At 38.2% G+C, this 25,858-nt stretch overlaps 1 protein-coding gene across 6 annotated transcripts in view; it reads left to right on the top strand.

Moving 5' to 3' along the window:
• The window catches only part of SAMD3 (sterile alpha motif domain containing 3), a 218,340-nt gene that overhangs the window by 21,581 nt on the left and 170,901 nt on the right, over positions 1-25,858 (top strand). The gene's annotated exons all lie outside the window — the stretch shown is intronic.

The raw sequence follows: 25,858 nt of genomic DNA, 5'->3' as shown, positions 1-25,858 counted from the left end.
GCCAGTCTCTTTGTTAAAGCACAGCAAGAGTAACCTTTGCTCCAGTTCCCAGTAAGTTCCTCATCTCTACCTGAGACCAGCTCAGCCTGGACTTCATTGTCCGCATTGCTATCAGCATTTTGGTCAAAACCATGTAACAAGTCTTTAAGAAGTTCCAAACTTCCCCACATATTCCTGTCTTCTTCTAGGCCCTCCAAATTGTTCCTACCTCTGCCTATTACCCAAAGTTGCTTCCACATTTTTGGGTATCTTTATACCCAAAGGCAGGGGGTACCACTCCCAGTACCAATTTACTGTAGTAGTCCATTCTCACATTGCTATAAAGAACTGCCCAAGACTGGGTAATTTATAAAGAAAAGAGGTTTATTGACTCATTTTATGACACATCTTATTGACTCACAGTTCTGTATGGCTAAGGAGGCCTCAAGAAACTTGTAATCATGGTGGAAGGGGAAGCAGGCACGTCTTAATTGATGGCAGAAGAGAGAAGAGTGTGTGTAGGAGGAACTGTCAAACACTTATAAAACCATCAGATCTCATGAGAACTCACTCACTATCACAAGAACAGCATGGGGAAACCACCCCCATGATCCAGTCACCTCCCACCAGATCCCTCCCTCAACACATGGGGATTATGGGGATTGTAATTTGAGATTAGATTTGGGTGGGGACACAGAGCCAGACCATATCAAGACACCCAGCTGTACTCAATGCAAACGGTACTGCTGATGATAGTGGAAATCAACATTGCCCAATTTGCATTTGTGTCAGGCTGGTCTTACAATCTTTGCTGGTGGCATTAAGCATATAAAGATCTAGTTAAGGCTTGATTATAACTTATATTCAGGGCTTTATAGCTGAGGCATACATTTGCATGAGTATAAACATTGATTCATGTGTAGAAACTGATCCTCTACAAAGACCACCACAAGATTGTCTAGCAAGGTGCAAATTCCACATCTTGAATGGAAGGGTTGAAAAAGAGTGAATTACACCTTCAGATTTTGGCATAAGTACAAAGAAGTGCTACCCTGACCCTCAGAAGAAAGCAATTACCTTTCCCTCCTGGCATAGGGACCAAAAGAATCACCAACCAGCATTCTCTCAGGCATTAAGCCACAACATATAAGCAGGAAGCACAATGATGGCAGGCACTCCACCATTACTCATATGAACGGGTGATTGTTTAGATGTCACTCTTATGGGAAACACAAATATGAGAATGGAACAAAGTATGGAACGAAAATAAATATGGAACCAGTTATCCAAAATGTTACTTCCACTCACCTAGGATGTTCTCCACAACTGTAGTAAATACTCTTCCCTTTTTTTAGAATAAAACTTTCCCAGAGATAGCCCCATGCACTATGTTGGAGCTCTTCAAGGTAGTATTACATAGTGTTTAGATACACACATATCAGAATTCAAATCCTGGCTCTGCCACTGTGTGACCCTAGCAATCTGAACCTCATTTTCCTTATCTGAAAAGCAGGGATACTAGAAAATATCTCATATGTGGTTTTTTTGGTAATTAAAGAGATAATTTATGTAACATGCTTATTACATTGTATTACTAAATGTTAGCTTTTATCTTAATAGCTGAAGCATAGTCATCTACTGACACAGAGTATGTGTTTGATAATGTTGGTTTACAAAACCCCAGCTTTGATCATGTTGATTGAGCGGATAAATGAATAATGATTGTGTATCTGACTTGTTTATAGCATGTAATGAGTACATTGTCCTTCACTTAGTAGGACACAGGTGGCCCTCTGTCAGGAAGATTCATTAATGGAATTGTCTCCTGAGTGGCAACTCAGTTGAGCTAAGCCATCATATTCCTTGACGTGTTTGTCTGGCAACAAGTCATATACATTGGAGAGTCAGTGTTGGTTGGGATCAGGGCTATACTACTCAGTCTTGGCACATTGTTTTCTGGTTTTGGAATGAACCTACTCATGCAGGGAGAGAACCCACAACCTTGGCTGTATTTCCATTCACCCTGGAGCACGAAAAATCTGATAATTGACTGCCTGCTGACCACTTGGCTCATCTTTGGGAATAGGAAAGCCAACTTTGAGAAAAATAGCGGCTGGTAGCCTAACCCTTTGCTGCTGTCAGGTCTTGGCCCCATCCCCTGCAGCTCAGAGACAAAGGTGATTGATATTGCCAAGTGTTTTGCAAGTATTATAAATCTTTTAAATGAAAAGAGTTGATTGATAAATGACATGCTGTCCTTTTCACACTGAGCATGCATGCTGGCTGTCTGCTGGTAACAGATTTGTCTACTGTAAATATAACCTGGTTGTTCACATCTCCCTGCATTTCTCAGATAACCACACTGATGGTGCAGCATAAAAAGAACTATACCAGAAGTTGGGGAACATGGGCTTTCATTCTGGATCTGCCACACATTGTATATATAGTTTTGAGTAAGGGGGAAGAAACCAGAATTGTTGAATGTCTTCCAAATACAAGTCTCTGGGTAAGATACTGGAAATGCATGTAACCTCTTTAAATCTTCCCAACAACCTTGGAAGGCAAGTGTAATGATCCCTGTTTTATATATCAAGAAGGTGAATCTCAGAGAGACTGTATAACTTGCCCAAGATTACTGACCTTAACAAGTAGTAGAATCAAGAAGTTAACTTAGTTCTGCTCATTTTAAAGCCATTGCTGTTTCTACCATACCATGTTGCCTCTGAAACTCAACTGCCTCATCTGTAAAATGAAAGAGGTGAACTATATGGATATCTACCTTTTTCAGTAAAGGACTGCATTAGACCAAAACCCAATGCCTTGAGGACCACAGTCTTTTTTTTTGTTTTTTTCCTTAAAAGTTTTTTCTTTAATAATATGCCCATGGCTTATGTAGAAGTGTTGCAAGATGTTCCACTGAGATAGTAATTTGTTTAAATGTGTTTCCCTCCTCCTCTCTCTTCCCACCACCAATTTCAAGCAATGAGCGTGGTTGTGCTTCTTTGCCTCAGAGGATATTTCTGGCAGGATGGACAGCAGAAGCCACTTGAAATCAGAGAATTTTCTTAGTTTTTTTTTTTTAAACCTATGCTCCTCGATATTATTATGGTAAGTGTGCCAGGGGATGAGGAAGGAGAAAGCAGTGCCTTTGAGGTCAACAGAGGGAGGAGGAAAATATTTCTCCAGAGAAGAAAAAGAATGGTATTTTCTGTGCAGGAACCTGAGCATAGCTCCTTGGCAGAGCCTCAGAGAAGCGGCAGCCCCACTGAGGAGTCTGGCTGTCCTCTGAGTCCAGAGAAACTGGGTCCCAAGCCCAGAGTCTGCAGCCTTAGAAAAGACTCCTGGGCCTCCATGTGGCATGGAAGCAGAGAGCACACAGGCTTGAAGCGTGACTATAGATGACTGTGATGAGCTAGAGATGAAACTCTCTTTCTCCATCTGTCAGCACCAAAACATTTCCTTGATTTTTATGCAGCCTTAATGACTAAAACTAAATGTCTCCCCTGTCGGACAGTACAAGAGCTTATATCAGATTTTATATTGATTTAAAATAGTAAATGAATGTGATATTTCCTTCCACCAGAGTTTGTAGCCTGAACCACGCCTGCTCTACAATATTGGATATGACTCAAACTTGAGTCAGGTGCATATGGAAGCTTTATTGAAGCCTATCTTCCTTCTGTTTATAATCTCTTATAAGGTCCCTTTTTCAAGGTTTAATTTTAAAGGAATTAAGTATGAGCTACTCAAAATTCTATATTAAATTAGACTCCGCTTCCAGTAGAATCGCTAATTGATCCAAGTCTATTTAACAATATAATTGCTAGTAGTCAGTCATGAAGCAATCATTCAGAAAAGGGTTATGATGTGCTGAACCACTAGTTCATACTTAAGTTACAATATACATCTTGGAGTCTTAGTTACTTCTGAGGAGAAAGTAGAGCAATGAGATCAGGGAGGAGCACAAAGGGACATGGGTGGTTGTGGGTCAAGTTCAAAAGTCTAAATCTTGAATGGGTGGTGGGAGTATCAGTCTTTGCTTTATTATATATAATTCATAACTTACACATGCACAACAAATACTCTTTTGCATGTCTCAAATATTATAGTAAAATATGTTTTCATGCTGAAAACCTTTAGCAGAAAAGACCTAGGTCATAATCCTAATACATACCCCCAGAAGATTTGCTTTTCTACTCTGCCAGAAGACTGATTTACACCTTCTCATCACTCGTCAAACTTGTCACCCCCTTAACACACACACACACACACACACATGCACACTCAACTGTGGCCCCGTCTTGAACTTTATTGAGGAAATAAGCACAATGATTATGTTCTAATCACTAAATCTACCAAGTGGCTTGCATCTGACTTTTACTTTCTTCCTTCTCTTCTGCTACAATATAAAAATTATAGCAGTTCCGCCACAGGTCTGAATCGTATCTCCTCCAGTACATAAAGATGTTTCTGCTGTATCAGCTTGCAGGTGCTGTAGTATCTCTCCTTCAATAAAACAACCACAAACAGCCTCTGGGGACCTAGGGTCCCCTCAGCTAATTCTTTCTCCTTCACGGCAAAATTCTTTCTAAAAATCTGAACATCCTAATGGCCTCCATTTTCTCATTTCCTAGTTTTCTCCTTAGCCTACTTAGCTGCATATCTCCACTCAAACCACTGATATTGAGAGCACAAAATTCCCCCATATTGTCAAATCCAACCATCACTTTTCTGTTTGCTACTTTCATGAGCTGTCAGCATGTTATTCAATATACTTGAGTGCTCTTTCTAAAATACTCCACTTCCGTAGTTTTCCACCCACTTCAACTGCTACCTTCTTCAGTCCCACTTCTGACACCTTCTCTGGCAAATTCTAACTATTGGACTGACCAGGACACTTTCTCTGACTTTACCTCTAACCCCTCCCTTTCTCCAAACTCATATATATAGATGCTTTCTTGACATTTCCATCTGAATATGTAATTTACCTCTCAAATTTAACATATCTAAAACAGAACTCCTGCTTTCCCTCTAATCTTACCCAATCATTTCCTTCTCAATAAGTAGCACCACTCTGATGGTAGTTTCTTTTGCTGTGCAGAAGCTCTTCAGTTTAATTAGATCCCATTTGTCAATTTTGGCTTTTGTTGCCGTTGCTTTTGGTGTTTAGACATGAAGTCCTTGCCCATGCCTATGTCCTGAATGGTATTGCCTAGGTTTTCTTCTAGGGTTCTTATGGTTTTAGGTCTAATGTTTAAGTCTTTAATCCATCTTGAATTGATTTTTGTATAAGGTGTACGGAAGGGATCCAGTTTCAGCTTTCTACATGTGGCTAACCAGTTTTCCCAGCACCATTTATTAAATAGGGAATCCTTTCCTCATTGCTTGTTTTTGTCAGGTTTGTCAAAGATCAGATCGTTGTAGATATGCAGCGTTATTTCTGAGGGCTCTATTCTGTTCCATTGGTCTATATCTCTGTTTTGGTACCAGTGCCATGATGTTTTGGTTACTGTAGCCTTGTGGTATAGTTTGAAGTCAGGTAGCATGATGCCTCCAGCTTTGTTCTTTTGGCTTAAGATTGACTTGGTGATGCGGGCTCTTTTTTGGTTCCATATGAACTTTCAAGTAGTTTTTTCCAATTCTGTGAAGAAAGTCATTGGTAGCTTGATGGGGATGGCATTGAATCTATAAATTACCTTGGGCAGTATGGCCATTTTCACGATATTGATTATTCCTACCCATGAGCATGGAATGTTCTTCCATTTGTTTGTATCCTCTTTTATTTCCTTGAGCAGTGGTTTGTAGTTCTCCTTGAAGAGGTCCTTCACATCCCTTGTAAGTTGGATTTCCAGGTATTTTGTTCTCTTTGAAGCAATTGTGAATGGGAGTTCACTCATGATGTGGCTCTCTGTTTGTCTGTTATTAGTGTATAAGAATGCTTGTGATTTTTGTACATTGATTTTGTATCCTGAGACTTTGCTGAAGTTGCTTATCAGCTTGAGGAGATTTTTGGCTGAGATGATGGGGTTTTCTAGATATACAATCACGTCATCTGCAAACAGGGACAATTTGACTTCCTCTTTTCCTAATTGAATACCCTTTATTTCCTTCTCCTGCCTGATTGTCCTGGCCAGAACTTCCAACACTATGTTGAATAGGAGTGGTGAGAGAGGGCATCCCTGTCTTGTGCCCGTTTTCAAAGGGAATGCTTCTAGGTTTTGTCCATTCAGTATGATATTGGCTGTGGGTTTGTCATAGATAGCTCTTATTATTTTGAGATACGTCCCATCAATACCTAATTTATTGAGAGTTTTTAACATGAAGGGTTGTTGAATTTTGTCAAAGGGAGAAAATTTTTGCAACCTAGTCATCTGAAAAAGGGCTAATATCCAGAATCTACAATGAGCTCAAACAAATTTACAAGAAAAAAAAACAACCCCATCAAAAAGTGGGCAAAGGATATGAACAGACACTTCTCAAAAGAAGACATTTATGCAGCCAAAAAACATGTGAAAAAATGCTCATCATCACTGGCCATCAGAGAAATGCAAATCAAAACCACAATGAGATACCATCTCACACCAGTTAGAATGGCGATCATTAAAAAATCAGGAAACAACAGGTGCCGGAGAGGATGTGGAGAAATAGGAACACTTTTACACTGTTGGTGGGACTGTAAACTAGTTCAACCATTGTGGAAGTCAGTGTGGCGATTCCTCAGGGATCTAGAGCTAGAAATACCATTTGACCCAGCAATCCCATTACTGGGTGTATACCCAAGGGATTGTAAATCATGCTGCTATAAAGACACATGCACACGTATGTTTATAGCGGCACTATTCACAATAGCAAAGACTTGGAACCAACCTAAATGTCCAACAAGGATAGACTGGATTAAGAAAACGTGGCACGTATACACCATGGAATACTATGCAGCCATAAAAAATGATGAGTTCGTGTCCTTTGTAGGGACATGGATGAAACTGGCAACCATCATTCTCAGAAAACTATCGCAAGGACAAAAAACCAAACACCGCGTGTTCTCACTAATAGGTGGGAATTGAACAATGAGAACACATGGACACAGGAAGGGGAACATCACACACCGGGGATTGTTATGGGGTGGGGGGAGGGGGGAGGGATAGCATTAGGAGATATACCTAATGCTAAATGACGAGTTAATGGGTGGAGCACACCAACATGGCACATGTATACATATGTAACAAACCTGCACGTTGTGCACATGTACCTTAAAACTTAAAGTATAATAATAATAAAATTAAACAACAACAACAAAAAATAAGTAGCACCACTTTCTACAGCCTGAATTACTCAAAACCAAAGTCTAGCAACCACAATCCATTCATCTCATAACTTCCCCTGTCGTGTTCAAATCCTCAAGCCCTGGCAACTCTACTCCAAAGAATGCCACAAGCTTATCACCTCTGCTCTAGTTCTATCACTACCATCCTAATTCAATCATCATTGTATTTTGTTTTAGCTACTGCCATAGCCTCCTAACTAATCCATTGATTCCACTTTTACATTTTCACAAACTACCCTCAAAATGACAGTCAGAGATACTTTTAAGCAGAAATCAGAGCACGTCTGCCTGGCATGATTAACCCCTAATGATTGCAGAGCCTACTTCACCTTGATGTCCAGGTATTGTGTGAAATGTCACCTCTTAAGAGAATACATACTTCACCATGCTATGTAAAGTCATAAACACACAGAAGCACATAAACATACATATACATATTTATTTTTTACCATTTTTAAAACTAGTTAGCATACAATGCTAGTACATAGTAAAAGCTTATAAACTTTTTTTTTTTTTGAGACGGAGTCTCGCTCTGTTGCCCAGGCTGGAGTGCAATGGTGCTATCTCGGCTCACTGCAACCTCTGCCTCCCGGATTCAAGTGACTGTCCAGCCTCAGCCTCCTGAGTAGCTGGGATTACAGGCACATGCCACCACGTCTGACTAATTTTTGTATTTTTTTAGTAGAGACGGGGTTTCACCGTGTTGGTCAGGCTGGTCTCGAACTCCTGATCTCATGATCTGCCCGCCTCAGCCTCCCAAAGTGCTGGGATTACAGGAGTGAGCCACTGCGCCCAGCCAAACTTTATGTATTTATTTTATATCCAGTCACTAATATGACTTTCCTCATCAACTCTAAGATTTTTTTTTTTAAAAAGTAAGTTCTCTTGAATTTTCTATTAAATAATCTTATTTTCTGGATATAATGTTAATGTTGCCTTCTCCTTATACTTGTTTTATGTCTTATTTGCCTTGTATTATTGGATTGGACAGAATATCCAAAGCAATGTTGAATGTCAGTGATCATAGTAAACAACAGCCTTATGGCTCTGACTTTAATAGAAGTAGCTCTAGTATAACATTAGCTGTAGTGACTTCTTTGGGAGCTTCATGCAAATTCTACTTTTTCTGCTCATATATTAATACTCTAATATCCTTGATTTAGTTATAAATTCCTTTAATATTCAGTCATGGCTTAAGTTAATTTCTACTCCCTGTTGCACCGGCTTCTATTCTAAGAAATATCCTATGCCTTAAAATGACTTGTGCAGACAGCTAAACTCATCCGTATTCTGTTCACTTTTTAGTATCAATGTCAGCAAATAATCTGATTTTCAGATTCTTAAGAGACATAAATGAGCACAGAGGAATGTTTATGGTACCAAGTGACCTAGAGACTTTATAAATGGCAGAGATTGTAGTTTCTTTTCCTAATTCTTCCAAGCTGGGTCAAGGGAGCAGGTAGCACCCAAACAGCCGACGCTCACTCAGCTCATCAGAAGAAAAACCCAAGCCACCTCCAATCTATCCTTTCCACCAGTGATTTTTGGTATCCCCACTGGTTGCTACAAATTCCTGGCTTCTTAGTTCTTCTAGCTCAGGAGTATCAGTTACATAATTCTTCTTTAACTACACTTCCTCAGTAAGATATTAAAATGTTCCTCAAACTCAATGGTCACATAATTTAATTTCCTCCCTTTCCCTATTCTAAACTAACCATCTCCAGCAGCCATATCCAGTTATATTTCTAAGTAAACCAGCTTCCAAAAACATAGCTACATGACTGAATCTCACTTTACGCTTCGAGGTCCTGATATTGGTAACTTTAGACTATTTATGTAGATTAAAGCTTAGATAGCAATAGAAACTCATATAGGCTATTTTAAGAAAGTTTATATCACAAAATATAGCCATTTTAACTGCATCCCAGGTCTTCTACACCAACACCCCAAAATGTCTTTGCATTTAATAGGATGCCCTCTATTACCTACAAGTGCCCTTTGTTATCCACCTCAAATTTAGAAAATATCCTCTCATCTTCTGGGCCTGCCGACCTTTCAGGCAACAATCCTTACTTCATCATATATGAAATGTACTATGCTGCAATTATTAATCTTTCCCACACTAATCAGAGTCACAGAACCATTTTCTTTCTTTTTTTTTTATCTTTAAGTTCTGGGATACATGTGCTGAACCTGCAGGTTTGGTACCTAGGTATACATGTGCCATGGTGGTTTGCTGCTCCTATCACCCCGTCCTCTAGGTTTTAAGCCCTGCATGCATTAGGTGTTTGTCCTAATGCTCTCCCTCCCCTTTCCCCCAAACCCCCAACAGGCCCTGGTGTGTGATGTTCCCCTCCCTGTGTCCATGTGTTCTCATTGTTCAATTCCCACTTATAAGTGAGAACACGCAGTGTTTGGTTTTCTGTTCCTGTGTTAGTTTGCTAAGGATGATGATTTCCAGCTTTGGCCGTGTCCCTGCAAAGGACAGGAACTCATTCTTTTTTATGGCTGCATAGTATTCCATGACATATATGTGTCATATTTTCTTTATCCAGTCTATCATCGATGGGCATTTGGGTTGGTTCCAAGTCTTTGCTATTGTAAATGGTGTTGCAATAAACATATGTGTGCATGTGTCTTTATAGTAGAATGATTTATAATCCTTTGGGTATATACCCGGTAATGAGATTGCTGGGTCAAATGGTATTTCTGGTTCCAGATCCTTGAGGAATTGCCACACTGTCTTCCACAATGGTTGAACTAATTTACACTCTTACCAACAGTGTAAAAGCACTGAACCATTTTCATTTGGCTTCTTAAAAATTTCATTCTACTGCCATTCAGGACCTCATTTTGGGTACTTTTTATCTGAATATGGATTGTAAAGATGTCAGGCAGATGTCATTAGTCCCCAGAATGAATGTGGTTTTGCTAATAGAGCCAGGTCTAATTAGCAATACTAAACTTTACCAGGCTTTTTTTTTTTTTTTTTTTTGAGATTCGTTCATTCTGTTAATCTATATTTAGCTACTATAAAAAAGGCAGTGGTAATGATGGTAGCCACCATACCAAAGATAATTGGAAAAATATGTTCTGCTAAATTCAAACAGAAAGTAGAAGCGGATTAACAATGACCAAGGCATATACATGTATTATAAATAAGTAGGCAGATAATAGATAGGTGATAGATAAGAGATAGATAGATAGATAGATAGATAGACAGATAGATAGATATTGGTCTACACCTAGATCCCCACCCTCTCTTATTTGTGGCCATCTAAAGACAATCTCTTATATTCTCGTTTCCCTCTGACACTGTCAACCTTGTCTTGGTAAATCTGCCATTTTTCCTTTATACTCATAAACCTTACACTTACTTGCTTTCCACTTAGATTTCTCTATATTACATCTATCTACTTTGGATCACAAATGATTTTCTATATTTTATCCATAAGATTTCTTAAAGTTGAGAATAGGTGGATAGAGAGTTCTAGCAAACTGGGTATTTAGATGACTAGAACAAATGGAAGGCTTTTCTAAGGTTCAGAAATTGTTATTTGCTAAACAGCCTTGGTCTTGAGGCCTAATTGATCCTAGTATCAGCATGGTGGACTGAGGGAGGTAAGCAGACAGTGTGCAGAGTAGAGGCTGAGAGGACCAAGCTGGCTTTTGGGTTGACCTCATGTGTAGTCATCTGATAATAAAACCCCAAAGTCCAAGATAACTTGGATTCAGTTTCCTCATAGGCTAATGTGAATATACAGAAGTCCTACTCTTTTAGATGGAGTTATGGGATTGGTATTGCCTGGGCATTGATGGCACATAAGTGGTAGCATCTTAACCCTGAAAGAGGTGGGGAAAAAGTGAATTTCAATTTGAAACAGGACCCTAGCCAGTGCCTCTAGGTAGTAGACAGAGTTTAGCCCACCAGGAAGTGAGGGTTGGCAAGTACTGGGCTGTTGTTTGGCCAAAACCAGCAATCAGAGTCCAGGGCACCTAGCTCCAGGCCCAGCAGGTCCTGTAATATGAGTCAGAATTGAGGCATGAGTCCCAACACACGATAGGCTTACCAGGAGCAATTGTGGAAAGGCTATCAGACAATTATCCCATGGGTCCACTCCCAGGGTCTCACGTGAGATCTGCAACATTGATCAGCAGGTGAATTTCAAACTTCAGCTTCAATGGGAAACTCAGAAAGTAGATAGAAGACAGGCAGCTACAGATAGGGATAGAATGGACCATATCTAGAGAGTTAGAGCCTTCTGGGCTGGTCCATATTTTAATATTTTAATCTCATTTCTGGAGATAAACAATGCTCGCCTCATTAATTCTCCTGATTGGTTTGAAAAAATGCTTTTTAATTAATTTTTCACTCACTTCTTCCCTATTTTCTTTGTTGATCTCTTCACATATATGTTTCGTCAGTCATAATATGGGTATTGTAGTCACTTCTACCTTATAAATTCTTCTGAGTATTAAAATGACAAAATGTTAAAAAGTGTCTTACATTTAGCATAATGCCGGATGCATACTTCTCAATATGGTGGTTATTACAAATATTAATATCAATATCTGTTCCACACAGATTGTAAATACCAGCTGTCAATTTAGTGAGTCTCTATTTTAATCAACTTAGTAAGGCTTCATGCCAAGTTGACCATTTACTCAGTTTTAATTTTGATACCTTTTTGATGCATAAGTCTAACGGCTATTTTTATTAGATTGATTTTATTTAAAGAGTTGTCTGGTTTATCATCCATTAATTTAGAATTTGCTAGTTACTAAATAGAGAATTTCATGTTTTTCAGTCCTAAATCTCTAATATTTAAGAGATTTACTGATATTCTAGAGAAAAACTAACGTCTTTTTAAAAGCTATAAATTTGATATTTAATAATAAATTCAATCTAGTTCAGTTCTAGAATCTGGAGAAGGTAATATCTGCTTACTGGCAGCTTTCTTTAGAATGAACTTCTTTAGCCTCTGATTTTTTTTTTAAGTTCAAATTTTGACTGATGTGTTTCATGGAAAAAAATGCACATGCCAATGCTTATTTTTCATAGTAAAATTCATTGATTTATAGCTGTCCATCTATATAAACTTCATGTTCCGGGGTTTCAAATTCATTTAAGGAAACAAGAATATAGTCTATGAAAGGAAGATAAAGTATTTCATAATTTATGAGGTACATACTGGGAAGAAACATACCAAGCTAAAACAAATGCTTTCCTATGAAAAGAAAAAGTATCAGGTGAATTATAATGGAATTATTTGTTCAATGTTTGTTTATAAATCCAATTATTAAAAACCTGAAATAAATTATAATTTAAAATATAACTATCTTACAGTTAAAAACGGTATTCACTGCAGTATCTCATCTATATCCACCAGGGTAGTGCCTGTGGTTGGATGATTGGTGCAGTTTACAACTGGAGTGGTGGAGTAGATGTTCACATTATCCTCTATGGGACTAGTACCCATGCCCAGAATAGTGCAGTGCACAATGTGTACAGCTGTACTCAGTGGCCCTAGCTATGGCAGACACACTCATAATTAGTGGCGATCCTAAATTCCTGTGGCATCCAAATTGTTCATTCCACAAAAAGAAAAAACAAGTACAAATATTTATGGACTGCCTTCTGTGCACCATTAAAATTACTACAATGCTTAAGAAAGAATCCCTACCCAAAAGGAGCACAGAGAGAAAGCCAGACAGATGAACAGTAAAATAGAATGTGATACAAGAATTCAGTTAGAGAAATGCACAAGGTACAATAGGACAAAAGAACGGGGGCATGTAATAAAACCTAGGACTTCAGAAAAAAGTTACTAAAAAAATACGTCACATGGGCTCAGCAATGAGGATGAGCAGAAGTTTGCGGAAAAAAAAAAAAAAATGACCAGGCATTTCTAGAGTTGGAAACATCCTAGGTAAAGTCATAGGGGCAGGAGATATCAGGGTGTATGGCAGGAGACATAATCAGCTCAATAGTAATTAAGCATACAACATAGGGCAAGAATAAAGAAACGTGAGGCTAGAATTAAGGCAGGTGGCTGACATACAAATAGAGTCAGAAAATCCAGATTATAAGCTACTGCAGTAGTCCAGATAAGAGATGCTGAATGCTTAAACTAGGATCGAGATGGCAAGAGTGAAAAGAAGGGGATAGATTGGATAAATATTCATCATTTATTCATTCCTCTGACATTTGTTGAGTTTTAAGGACTATGCTCAATATGCCCCTGAGTTTATCAGCCAAGTCCCTGCCCACGTGGCAGATGCAGTCATGTAGGGAGACGCATGGGAGGCAAACTTGAGGATTAAGTGTCTGACAGAATTGAAAAGTAGACAAGTGAAAGCCAGGCAGGTCAACTTTTGATTTTTGATGGGCAGCTGCTAGATGTGGCCCATTCTCTAAATCGGTATTACTGTGGGAGGAGAGGATGATGATGAGTTCAGGAACGGGTACATTGAACTCAAAACACTCGAACCATGACATTTAAAGAGTAATTTCAGCATTGAATTGTGCCAAAAATATAAAGAAATACATAAATCATAGACACTGTGATGCTTAATTTTGGTGTCAACTTGACTGACTTAAGGGATATCCAGGTAGCTGGTGAAGTATTATTTCTGGGTGTGTCTGTGAGGATGTTTCCAGAAGAGATGAGCATTTGAGCATCCTATTAAACAAACTTATTTTCTGTGAGGATGTTTCCAGAAGAGATGAACATTTGAATTAGTAGACTGAGTCAAGAAGATGGCCCTCACGAGTGTGGGTGGGCATCATCCAATCTGTCGAGAGCCTGAACAATAAGGCAGAGGGAAGGTGAATTCTCTCTCTTCAGGAGCTGGGACACCACCATCTCCTGCCCTTGGACATCAGACCTCCAGGTTTTCCAGCCTTCAGACTCTGGAGTTTGCAGCAGGAGCAGCTCACGAGTTTCGCACGTCTTTTGTCCTCACACAGCTTCCTTAGCTCTCCATCTGGCAGACACCATATCAAGGGACTCCTGGCCTCCATAATCATATGAGTCAATTTCCATAATAAATCCCTTCTTACATATCTCTCTATATATAGGTTCTTTTTCTCTGGAGAACCCTGACTAACATACTACATATACATAAATACCTAAAACTACAATAAGATTTCTGCTAAAGGAAAAACCTGCTCGATAGAGCTCTTGTTTATGAATGGATGTAGTTCTTCAGAGCTGAATTGTACGTGCAGTATTTCATTTAAGGCTCCACTGATATTTATGGCAGTAAAAAGATGTTTAATTTAAAATGACAAACTTATAATTTAAAGCAATAAAAAAATACACAAGAACCCCTGGCACCTTGGCAAGATTGGACTGCAGCCTCACAGTGTGAGGCACCAGGAAAGAATTTGTTCTTGTGTGTAGGCTGGACCCAGGCCAGTAGGCGATTGCATCTGGGCAAGATCTGTGAATGAATTAACATTTTTCTATTCCAAAAAAAAAAATGTTCTCCAAAAAGTAGTTTTTGTTATTTTACTTTCAGCTGTTTTCAAGGATAATGTTCAGATTTTTTGAATTCAGGAATTCAGGAATTCACTTGAGGTATTTAACAGATCATTCGGCTTCTTCCCAGCCTAATTTTCCTAATAAGCAGCATTTTAACCTACTTTCTTTAAGAAAAGAGAAATAACTTCAAGGGGAAAGAAAGTAGAGTAAACTGATACAAACACTCCAGAAAGTGCTTCACAATTTCAAAAGTGTCTAAGAATGAAACTTTATATTTTGATGGTAAAAAAGCTAGTTCCAAAAATAATTATGCCTTAATATTACACAAATTCATTCAACCATATGAAAAATATAGACTGTCAAGAATATTCTTCACAAACATTTCTTAACAGCAAAATCAATCACAGTTAACATAGTCATCATATGTATGGCTTTTGCCAAATTCGAGCAGCAATCTGTTTAAAAGGAGAAAAAAGCACTAAATATGAGTCCTCGTTTCTAATCCGAAAATAAGAGGGTTGACCTAATGATCTTGAAGGTAACTGGTAATTTAAAAAGCCTACTATTCTAGATCAGTATTTTGAGATTAAACTAATCTTTCTAAACTAAACTTTCTAAACTTTGTAAATTATTAACAGTAATTTGCTCTATGTAAAATGTTAAGACATTTTGAAGGTTTATTTAAACTTAAAGTGTTCTATTTTTAATCATGCAAGATTGATATGTTATAAAAAAAAAAGTTCCAAGATGTTAAATGCCAGAGTGTATTTATTTATTCATCCCTTGTGCATCCCATGCACACCATCATATTGAGCCATTTATTTATTCATTCATTAGTTTAAATATTTATTGAGCATATGCTGCATATCCAGCACTTAAAAGACACTAATGAAAGGGAACCAGAAGGCACGTTTTCTGCCCTTTTCCCTTAGAACCTGATTGGATGGGAAATTCTTTTTTTTTTTTTTTTTGAGACAGAGTCTACCTCTGTGACCCAGGCTGGAGTATAGTGTCATGATCTCAGCTCACTGCAACCTCCGCCTCCCGGGTTCAAACAACTCTTCTGCCTCGGCCTCCTGAGTAGCTGGGATTACAGGCACATGCCACCATGCCCAGATAAGTTTTGTATTTTAAGTAGAGATGGTGTTTCACCACGTTGGCCAGGCTGGTCTTGAACTCCTGGCCTCAAGTGATCCACCTGCCTTGGCCTCCCAAAGTGCTAGGATTACAGGTGTGAGCCACCATGCCTGACCTGGACAGGAAATTCTTGAATGGTGCTTAACATGTACAGCAATAGTCTAAGCACTCATCATACAAAAAAAAAAAAAATTGGAAATTTTACCTTGCAAAATATTAGCGTGTCTTTGTCCATAATTTCAGGGAAATACAAGTGAAAGAATCAATTAAGATACTTGAATGATGTGACTTGTCAGGGATTTGCTGCCAAGAGCGTCTCACAGGGAAGCCAGGAGTGTGGATGGGTAAAGAGGAAGTGGGAATCTGGGAACTGAAAAACCCAACATAGAGGCTTCAGGGAGCCTGGTTTTTGCAAGGTCTGGGAAAGAGGTATCCGTTGTCCTGTTCTCTCACTTGTCTCTATTTTATATCTGTCTAACATTCACCTATCAGAAGAATCACTTAAAAACATTATTATATTTATTATGAACAGCAGACATTATTTGCTGTTTTGACTTTTTATAAAATGCTCCATGGTAACTGCTTGTAAAACGGTTTTATTTTATATGTCAATGGCCTTTGCATGATAGTCCTTGTCTGACTTTCCATCTATTATTCCATGAACATTTTCTATTGTCAACTTTTAAATGCTAGGAAAAAAACAAACTAGTGGCTTGAGAGTCAAGCCTATTCCATTTTCTGTTAACCAGCAAATCACTCCCATACTGCCACCTAGTGGGCCATAGCAGCAGCTTCCACGATTGACAGACATTGTTAATTCAAGTAAACTGAAATTTAGGATTCTTCAAAATTTCTGCTTTTGCATTAGTTGCTTGGAATACTCAAATCATCTTAACATAAAGATGATATCATGAATGGTTGTTAGGTTTCCACCTTGCTCATAAAACCATTGATCCCACAATGTACTTTGTTTTGGTTTGGTTTGGTTTTTTGACACAATCTCACTCACTCTGTCGCCCAGGCTGGGGTGCAGTGGTGCAATCTCAACTCACTGCAACTTTCGCCTCCCAAGTTCAAGTGATTCTCCTGCCTCAGCCTCCGAGTAGCTGGAATTACAGGTGTGTGTAATCACACCCAGCTACCACAATGTACTTTGAATGAACACTGTCCATGTATGTAGACCCATCTGTAGTCACAGCTCCGTGGAGACGTCTCGTGTCATCTCACATGTACCTTCTGCTCTTACTCGTCCTACAATCTATGAGAAAATGCCTGATTCCCAGCCTTCCACTCCAGCCTTGATGCCTCGACCTGTACTCTGGCTTGGGCAGAAAAAGAACTTCCTTGGGGTCCATCTCTCTCTCTCTCAGCCTGCTGCTGATTCCTGAAGCTGTGGCTCAACCAAGAGACAGATTCCGCCTCTGTCCCTGTCCCAATTCTGGACTAGCCTCCATTCCACCCTTGCCTGGCCCCTTTGGATGCCTCGCTCCAGCCTCGCCTCTCTGATGGCTCTGTTAAACCCTCACTAATGAGTTCCCATAGTGATTTTCACCCTGCGGCTGGATCAGGCCCTCACAGCTCCTCTTGACCAGAGAAGTAGTTGTCTTCTCTGCTTATTCCTCCTTTCCAAATATTTTTAAATGTATGATGAATTAGTACTGTGGTTGCCTGATCCTAGGGAAAAAGGGACACAGTAGCTTAAGGAATTTTTCATTCTTCTGGTTTTCTGTGATGGCCTCTGTCCTTGAGTTGAGGTCTGAATATATGTAGAATATGTCTAGCTAAAAGGAGCGTGCCTTATAGTCTAGACTTTTTTTTCAAATTTTATATGAGGGTATCAAATATGTAATGGATATATACGTAGCTTGGCCAGGCAGTGTTTCAGGCACTAGATATAAGATGCTGTTCTCATGGAACTGACATTTTATTGGGGGAATGAGAGACAGACAGCAAGTTAGCACATATATAACATATAATAATACTTTGAATGATGAAAAATGTCTTGAATAAGAAAAAACAAGGTAAGAGGACAATGAGTACTGGGAATTGTATGTGTTGGTGGGGATATTTTACATAGTTTTCTAAGGAACACCTCTGGATTAGTTGTCTATGGCTGCATAAAAAATTATCCAGAGGTTTAGCAGCTTAAAATAACAAACATTTATTACTTCGCCATTTCCATGGGTCAGCAATCCAGGCGCAGATGAACTGGGTGCCTGTGAATCAAGGAGGTCTCTCACAAGTCAGCCATCAGGGTTGGGGCTGCAATCATCTCCAAGCTTAACTGGGAGAGGATCTGCTTCCAAGCTCACTCGCATGGCCAGTGACAAGCCCCAGGTGCTCACTGGCTCTTGATCAGAGATATCAGTTTCTTGCCTTATGGGTCTCTCCGTAAGGCAATTGACAAGAGTTCTAAGAAAGATAGAATGAGAAAGACTGGTACAGAGCATGAAAGATGGAAGCCAGACTCTTTTTGTAACCTCATTGTGGAGGTGGCATCCTATCACTTCATTGCATTCTATTTGCTACAAGTGAGTCACTAGGTTCAGCCCACACTCACCTAGTAAATACAAGCAGGCAGAGATCATTGGGAGTTACGTTAGACAAAGTGATATTGGATGAGAGGCCAGAGTGAAGTAAGGAGCAAACTCTCTGGGGAAGCATTACCCATGTCAAGGGATCAGCAAATATGTAAACCTTGAGACAGGCACATTCTTGATGTGTTCAAAGAACAGCAAGATTTGCTTGTCTGGAGCCCAGGAAGCAAAGGAGAGAAGCACAGAAGATGAAGTCAGATATACCTGGAAGGTAGACATGGATCTGCTGTGTATCACTATAGATCAGTGTGTAATTTTAAGAATTTTATATAAATGGAATTATACATTTATATAAATAATAATCAGCATAATTGTTTTGAGATTTATCCATGTTCTTGAGTATATCAATAATCCATTCCTCTTTATGTCATTGATTGTAATACTGTTAATCTATTCACCTGTTGATGGACATTTAGGTTGTTTCTAGTTTGGGGCCATTACAAACAAAGTTGCTGTAAACATTCATGTGCAAATCTTTGTGTAGAGATACTTTATCTTGGATAGTTACATGAGCACGCAATACCTGAGTCATACAGCAGCTATATGTATCTTTTTTAAAACTGCCAAGCTGTTTTCCAAAGTGTCAGGACCATTTTACATTCCCACCATTCAATATGTGAGAGTTCCAGTTGCTCCACATTCTCCCCCCAACATTTGATTTTTAATTTTAGCCATTCTAATAAGTGCATAGTGACAGTCTTTTGTGGCTTTAGTTTTCCTTTCCTCAATTATTAGTGCTATTTAACATTTTTTCATCTACCTACTTGCTATTCATTTATCTTCTTTGATGAAGTTTCTGTTCAGATTTCCCCCATTTCTTTTTTTGAAGAGGAAAGAGTTGTTTGAGTTTTGAGAATTCTCTGTATATTCTGGATCTGAGTCTTTTATTAGATATGCGTTTGATATTTATTTCCCATTTTTTCCATTTGTTCCTTATTGCCTTTTTCCTTTTACTGCCTTCTTTTGGATTGATTGAATAGTTTGTATTATTCCATTTTTATATTCTCCACAATTTTTTAATGTGTTGGGGGATGTGTGTGTGTGCATGTGTGTGTGTGTTTATTTTTTTCTCTTTGCAATTCATTTTGGAAAATTTTTATTGATCTGCTTCAAGTTTACCGATTCTTTTCTTAGCCATGTCAGGTCTACAATTATTTCTAATTTTCCCCTTCTGGGTATTTTTTGTTTATTTGTTTTGCTACTGCTTTCATGCATTTTACTTCTACATGTTAAACTTACATGTTAAAACCCCACAATATTTGGTTGTTAATTCTGCCTCAAGCCATTGATTATATTTTGAAGATATTTAATAAGAAAAGTCTCTATATTTTTCTACATGCCATTTCTAATTCTCTTCATTATTTTGTATAGGACCAAATTTCTATCTAGCATCATTTGCCTTCTGCTTGAAAGACTTCTTTCAACATTTTTTGTAGGGCAGGGTCTGCTGGTGATTAATTCCTTTAACTAATATGTACCTTCATTTTTGCAAGATGTTTTCCCTGGATAAAAAATTACAGGCTGAAAGTTTTGTTTTTGTTTTTTCAGTATTTCCTGATGTTGCTCCACTGTGTCTAGTTTGCATTGTTTTCATCAGGAACTCTGCTCTCCTCCTTGTCTTTTTTCCTTTGTATCTAACGTGTCTTTTTCTTCTGGCTTTTGAAATTTTTCTTTTTTTAACTGGTTTTAAGCAATTTCATTATAACGTGTCTTTGTGTACTTTTCTTCATGTTTCCTATGCTTGGAGTTCTTTAAGATTCTTAGACCTGAGGTTTATAATTTTCATCACATTTGGAAATGTTTTTAGTAATTATTTCTTTCAAGTGTTTTTCTGTCCCTCTCTCTCTCTTCTCCTGTGGGGGTTCCAAATTCTCCTGTATTCGTTTGCTTGAAGTTGCCTCACAACCCACTGATGCTTTATTGATTTGTTCAGGATTTTTTCCTTCTTGGATAGTTTCATTTGGGATAATTTCTATTACCATGTCTTCAAGTTCACTCATCATTTTTTCTGCAATACCTAATCTGTCATTGATCCAGTCTGTCTTTTTATCTCACACATTATAATTTTAACCTTGAGAAATTCGATTTTTGTATCTTCATATCTACAACTAACAGTTCAATCTTTTCTCTAGCTCCATAAATATATGGAATATCTATGTTCTGTTTTAATAACAGAACTAACAACCTTATCAATAAGCTTAATGTTTTCAATAACTGATTATCCATGTAATTTCTGGGCTAATTTCAACTAATTATTCTTTACCTGTTTGTGGGCCCTGTTTTCCTGTGTCTTTCCATGCCTATTAATATTTTATTAGATGGGCTGGGCACGGTGGCTCACGCCTGTAATCCCAGCACTTTGGGAGGACAAGGCGGGCAGATCACTTGAGGTCAGGTGATCTGCCTAGCCTAGCCAACATAGTGAAACTCCATCACTACTAAAAATAAAAAATTAGCTGAGCATGGTGGCGTGTGCCTGTAATCCCAGCTACTCAGGAGGCTAAGGCACAAGAATCACTTGAACTCAGGAGGTGGAGGTTGCAGTGAGCCGAGATCTTGCCACTGCACTCCAGCCTGGGTGACAGAGTGAGACTTTGTCTCAAAATAAAAAAATTAAAAAAAAACATTTTTTTAATTAGATGTCAAACATCGTAAAATTTACCTTCTTGGGTGCTGCATGTGTATTTTATTTCTATAAATATTCTTGAGCTTTGTTATGGGAGATAGTTCATTGGAAAGCATATGATCACTTTGAGTCTTGCTTTTTTAAGCTTTGTTAGGCAGAAACAGAGCAGTGATAGTCCAGGCCTGACTTTAGCTGCACTAGTGAGGCAAAATTCTTCTGAGTACTCTACTCAAATGCCCACTGAATTATGAGACTTTCCATTCTGGCTGGTGGGAAGAAGTTCCAGTTGTGGCTCCATGTGAGCTCCAAGGATTTCGCCTCTAATCCTTTGGATTCTTGCCCCCAGCCTTGGGTGGTTTCCTAACATTCAGGTGTTGATCAGTACTCAGCTGAATACTTAAAGACTCCCTACAGGTCTGCATAGTTTTCAATCTATGTAGTTCTCTCTTTTCTGGCATTCTACTCTGTGGCCTCTAGCCACCTTGGCCTTCCCAGTCAATCAACATTGTCTCCTTACTCTGAGAATCTGCTATAGGCCTGCAGCCTGAATACTCTCTCCAGGCAGTAAGCTGGGACACTATAGGGCTTACCTTGCTTATTTCTCATCTCTCCAGCATCACTGTCCTTTGTTGCCTGCATACAATGTCTTGAGAACTGCTGTTTTGTATATTTTTTTCCAGTTTTCCAGTTGCTTCCAGTGGGAAATAAATCCTGTCCCTGTCATTCCATCTTGGTCAAGAGCAGAAATTAAAAGTGCATTTCTAGAACAGCCATTCTACATATTCTGCCTTTTCTCTATCTACAAAAACACCTCATCCTTTAAGTCCAAATATAATATCAGCTTCTTTGTATAAGACTTTCCTGACATTCCCAGTATTTCCTAATGAATCCTATTACAGCATTTATCACAATGTATTTTAATTATTTGGTTATATGTATATCTCCTCTGTTAGGAGAGATATGCATAGTATCATATATTGTAATAAAATACATGTACTTATATTCCCAGTGCCTAGAACAATAAATAACACGTCGTAGGTCTTCAACAAATATTTTATGAATGTTCTGTGAGCTCTTTCTGATTCTTCTTTGGAAGGCTGTCATGAACAGGCCATCAGTTCATCTAAATCTGGAATGTCAGCCTTCCCATCAGGATTTTAGGATTTTAGGAAAGCACTGGGCTCCATCACTGCCTTCTTTCTCCCACTCCCTTATCACCTAGTTGCTGATGGGTGTTCAGGAAAATAATAGCTAATAGTAATGGTAAGAACAGTAAGGCAAATAGCTGGTGGTGGCTACTAAGTACATCCAAATTGTAACTCAGGATCTCTCATTGGTCCATCTGCATTAAATTCTAAAAATCCACAGACCAGGAGTCAGAAGGCCTGATGTGAAGTCTGCTCTGTCACCTCCTGGCTGTGCAAACCAGAGCTGTTAACCAACCTCTTAAAGCCATTTTGTGGTCAACAAAATGGGAATGATAATAATACAGGTTTACAATCTTTTGTCTGTAATTACAAAATCCTAAAAGCTATGAAAATCAAATGCTTTGTCATAACTCATCTGGCATCAAAATCTGACCTATATGAAATGAACTCATGTGAAGCGCTTTAAAACTTTTATTTGATCCCATTATGATCACTCAGACCCTCCTGGGTATAGTGTATAATGTATGCTAAGGCCACCAACATATCTTTCTAAAAATTGAAAAATTCTACATTCCAAAATCTGACCCCAATGCACTCACCTTAATAGAGCATACACTTGGGCCAAGCATTTCCTAAAAGGGACTGTGGGTCTTTCCCTACCTCATGGGGTAGTTGTGAGGTGTAAAGATAACATGAATTAAAGCTGTTATCATAGTACCTGAATGCAGTAGGCCCTCATGAATTTAAGTTATTATTATTTTTTAATTATAAAAATTTTTAGCCCAAAATACCTTTTCTCAGTTCTTCTGGAAAAGCACAAATAACCTATAGCACACTCTTCTAGCAATGTGCTCAAGTTTTCTATTCCCTTTCTCTTCTTTTTTCTTTTTCTCACATTTTCTTATCCTTCCTTCCTTCCACTCTTCCTAATATTCCATTCTTTTTTTTTTTTTTATTTTTTTATTTTTGAGACATCCTTGCTCTGTTGCCTAGGCTGGAATGCAGTGCCATGATCTCGGCTCACTGCAACCTCCGCCTCCCAGGCTCAAGCGATTCTCTTGCCTCAGCCTCGCGAGTAGCTGGGATTACAGGCGCCTGCCACCACGCCTGGCTAATTTTTGTGTTTTTAGTAGTGATGGGGCTTTGCCAGGTTGGCCAGGCTGGTCTCGAACTCCTGACCTTTAGTGATCCACCCGACTTGGCCTCCCGAAGTGCTGGGATTACAGGCGTGAGCCACTATGCCCGGCCCCTAATATCCCATTCTTTTAGTATCTTTGAGAGTGTGATGAAAGATATGAACCTTCTTTCCAGAAAATCACTCGTTAGCACGTATATACACACTTTCACATGCCCTTTTATGGAAGTCACGAAGTCACAAATTCCCCCAAGTCCATCAGGGGATCCTACTTTGGGGAGCTCATCGTTATAGAATTAATATCATATGTATAAGAAAAATACCATTCACACAATGTATTACTGTTTACCAAGAATTTAAATTATTTAAAAAATCATTTTATATTAAAAATACTATGCAAAATGTTTAAATGTTTGGAAGAAATGAAAATATTTCCAAAACAAATAAAAGGAATAACAGATAAGTTACTATCCTGAATAACTTAGGCAGGTGAATGAACCAAACAACTTCTTATGGATATTATCGGTTCTATTTTTCTATGATTCTATTCTTGTCAACAATTTAAATTCGTGTAGTACATATAGCTTATAAAGTGCTTTTATATATATTAACTCCATAAATCCTCATAGACTTCTTGAGAGTTGGGAAAGAGGCACATATTATCTTCATTTTACAGATTTAAAAATCAGACAGGCCAAATGACTTTATGTAAGGTCACATAACTCAATCTCCAAATGTCCAGTGATTATGCCACCACATTCACCAGTTCTTATGAAAATTATTCCCACATATAACTCTTCCATTCCAAGTTTTCATTGACACTCTAAACCATATTTGCATTTGACTTATTTTATATATATGTATCTCTGAAATATATATATTTACATGATATTTTTCTGACATACTATAAGATGGTGGCTGTAACTGCTTCCCTCCCATATTTTCTATTGACTTTCATCTAAGCACATAGGTTACACAACATGCCGGTATAAGCCAAAAAATATTGCTGTGAAAATCAAGGACAAGAACACCATATTATTCTCAATGCTCATTAGCTTGAAAGCACAAGCACAATATAGTATATAGTTTGAAAGCACAAACACATTAGCTTGAAAGCACAAGCACAATATAGTATATAGTTTGAGGAGGAAACTTGTAGTTTGTCCATGTATTAAGATTCAAATAAGTCATAATAAAATGGAAATATTAATTCATATTTAGTGAGTATGTGATAACTAATACTTTTTAAAGTGCTGGTATTCAGAAAGCAGTGCTTATTCCTAGAAGCAGCTGGAGGGCATTTTTCAAAATTGCATATAGCTGTAGAAAACTCAAAAGAAGTCCAATGCCAGGTCAAAGTTTTGTTCATATGACACTTAGTTTATTTTATCTATTATGTTTTTCACAATTCCCCTATTGAGGGAATTTTACTCCTGAGAGATCCAGTGACTTTCCCAGAGCCAGATATTTATCTGTGAAGAATTTCCACCTATCATTTTGTTAATTATTGAAATTAAATTAAATTCCATATCCTTTTTGGTTACTTCTTATGGCTAAATCCCACCTGATTCCTTAAAGTCATGAATTGAGCTCTCTCATCAATAAGAGGAATTATGCATGAGCAAGTATGACTAATACCTAAATAACACTTTCAGATTGCATCTAAGAGTAAATTAAAGAGAAAGTCTAACTGTAAGAACGTATGCATTTGATTTTGTGGGTAAAATGGCAACCTGTAATCTCTATGTTTTTAAGTGATGAATCATAACCCAACATAGGTGTCTATTTGAAATTTATAATGGGTTTTTATAAATACTGTGTTGCTTAAAGGTGTCTATTTTGGAGTTCCCTTTATTTCAGAGCCTCTTAAGGGCTACATTGTTAGTTTCAGATGTTGCTTTTATTGAACAGATGATAAAGATATAACAATCAGGGCTTTAGGCAGAACAAAAGATACATGAAAAGAGTGTTTTTTGTACCTTCAAATTTCCATTTTTTTTCTTTAACCAAAACCATTAATAACACCTCTCCAATGTATACATTTTATGTCCTTTCCACCTTCCCTCTTATCCAAACCTAGCTTCAGATAAGCAGCTGGAAATTCTGGCTACACGTAGCAGATTAAACACACATGTTTACTATTGCTCCTCTGTAACACGCCAAAATGAAAATAAATGCTTAAAAGCCATAAATCTACAAGAACAAAGAGAATGGGAGAGCAGATAACAGCAGATGAGAGATGTCAACAAAACTTTAGACTCAAGAAAGCAGATGGATAAATAGCAATTGTTTTGGCAGACCAGAGAAAACAGAACTGTGAGCTTAGCTCTGGTGAATATTGGAAATACTTAAATCTTGGGATAGTGGGTACCTCTGATAGCAGGACTTCAGGGCAAAGCTGCAAACTGGAGGATAGACTGAAAGT

This window comes from Pongo abelii, chromosome 5, assembly GCF_028885655.2.
Source record: "Pongo abelii isolate AG06213 chromosome 5, NHGRI_mPonAbe1-v2.0_pri, whole genome shotgun sequence".
NCBI lineage: Eukaryota > Metazoa > Chordata > Mammalia > Primates > Hominidae > Pongo > Pongo abelii.
Note: the sequence above shows the minus strand (reverse complement) of the source record. Positions and strands in the feature narration are given on the sequence as shown.